Genomic DNA, 2500 nt, shown 5'->3' on the forward strand with positions numbered 1-2500 from the left:
ATGAGCCTGTGCCCATGCTATAGTAATATCATGTGCATAAAAGTGTACCTGTTTCCTCGCTCTCTGATGCTCTCATCTCGGCTCTGGTCGTGTACTGTACGAGCTTGTGTTCCCCCGGTGCTTGCTCGCTCGCACACACTACACCCAGTCTCCATGCCGCCATCCACCCCCCTCACCACCATCCACCCCCCTCACCACCACCACCACCACCACCACCACTACTCTCAACCACCACCCCCTCCCCGCCCCCAGCCCCCCCCCCTCCCCTCTCTCTCTTCTTCTTCTTCTTCTTTTTGATTCTTTACACAGTGATCACGATACGTGGCGGCGCCCCAAACACAGGTGCAAAACCACAGACTTGATACATCCATCCATTCTATGCATGTTCCGTGCTGCAATGCATACAAGTTTTTCGTCGAGATAGTAGAACCCGTATCAGACACACTATAGCGACTATAGCACGAGTTACTCAGATGGGAGGAAGGGTAGATAAAGGGTTGGAGAGAGAGAGAGAGAGAGAGAGAGAGGCAGAGAGAGAAGGAGAGACAGTGTTAGTAGAGGGCGAGGGCGATAGGGAGGGATCACAGTCTCCTCTACCCCCTCCTCCCCCTCCACTCCTCTCTCCCCCACCCTCTTGCTCTCTCTCTCTCTCTCTGACTCTGTCTGCCTGTCTCTGGGCCATGGACACACGCACGCACGCACGCACACGCCCGCACACACAGACAAGGGACGGGACACCTGAGAGTAGAGTGAGTGTGCTGTGAGACCGGTGAAGTGCTGTTCATTCTGTGCGGGGAACGATGAAAACAAAAATTTAAAAAAAATTATAATCCACATCGGTGCTTGACGTTGTAGAGGTTGTGTACTAACAAGTGTTGAGAAGTGTACTAAAAAAAAAAAAAAAAAGTGTTGAGAAATGTACTACAAAGTGTTGAGGTGTGTATACTACAAAGTGTGTTGAGGTGTGTATACTACAAAGTGTTGAGGTGTGTATACTACAAAGTGTGTTGAGGTGTGTATACTACAAAGTGTTGAGGTGTGTATACTACAAAGCGTCGAATTGTGTACAAAAAAAAAAAAAAAAGTTTTTGCGGGTGTGTGTACTATGAAGCGTTGAGAACTGTACAAAATGAGGTGTGTACCAAAAAAAAAAAAAAAAGTGTTGGGGTGTATACTATAAAGTGTTTGATGAGGTGTTTACAGTAATAATCATGTTGAGAAGTGTGCTTTCAAGTGTTGATAAGGTGTACCATAAAGTGTTGGGAAGTGATCGATCAAGTCTTAGTGCGGGCAACAAGGGATGTACATGTGTCTCAGAAGCACCGAACTGAATCTGGATTTTTTTTTTTTTTTTTTTTTTTAAGAAGAGAGAGAGAGAGAGAGAGAGTCTTGCGTATGTTTCGTCCTTGTGTTAAAAAAAAAATCTTCTGGTTCATTCATACTTCATGGGATGTTGTTCCCAGTAATTATTCTGGATTGATGAATAATTATTATCGTCATCTGTCAGTCGTCGTGATCATGTTGTGTGAATCTTTTCGGAGCTTGTCATGGTTGTGTTTTCATCGTGTGTATGACTGAAGAGACAAGTCGTGGTGTCACTGGTGGTTTGGGGTTGTTGTTTTGTTGTTTGTTTGTTTGTTTCGGTTTTTTTCCGGGGAATAGTAGAGTGTTGTTTCTTGAAAAGAGATGTGTGTGTGTGTGTGTGTGTGTGTGTGTGTGTGTGTGTGTGTGTGTGTGTGTGTGTGTGTGATATTTTTTGTGCGTTTTTTTGTTGCTTTTTGTAGTTTTAATCAAGGATGTCTTCATCCAGTTCTGTACTACGTTGATAGAGAAACTTAAATGGTGTAGTTTGTTTGCGTGTAGTACCGAAAGATCTTGAGTCAGAATCTTATCGATATTATTGGGGGAGAGGTGTGGTCCCTTCACCTTTTTTTTTTTTCTCTTCTACTCTTCAAGCTGTCAAGTGTCATAGTTTTTTTTTAAATGAGTCAGTGGGTTTTCCCGCTTCATTATAGGTGGGGTGGTGTGTGCTTGTGTTTTTAATAAATCAGTTCAGTACCGTGCAGTTCGATTCAGCTCAGTTCCAGTTGAGTCAAACCAATGTACTTATTTAATCCACTGTGAGTAAGCGCTCTCGCTGTCTCTCCTCCCCCCTCTCTCTCCCTCTCTCTCTCTCTTCTCTCTCTCTTCTCTCTCTCTCTCTCCCTCTCTCTTCTCTCTCTCGCTCGCCCTCTCTGTCTCTCTTCTCTCTCTCTCTCCCTCTCTCTCTCCTCTATCTATCTCCCCCTCTCTATCTCTTCTCCCTCTTTCTCTTCTCTCTCTCTTCTCTCTCTCTTTTCCCCCATCTCTCTCTCTTCTCTCTCTCACTCTCTCTCTTCTCTTCTCTCTCTCACTCTCCCCCCTCTCTCCCCCCTCTCTCCCCCCCTCTCTCTCTCTTTCCCTATCTCTTCTCTTCTCTCTCCTCTCTCTCTCTCTCTCTCTCTCTCTAGGCTATCCTGTC

This window comes from Babylonia areolata, chromosome 21, assembly GCF_041734735.1.
Source record: "Babylonia areolata isolate BAREFJ2019XMU chromosome 21, ASM4173473v1, whole genome shotgun sequence".
Classification (NCBI taxonomy): Eukaryota; Metazoa; Mollusca; class Gastropoda; order Neogastropoda; family Buccinidae; genus Babylonia; species Babylonia areolata.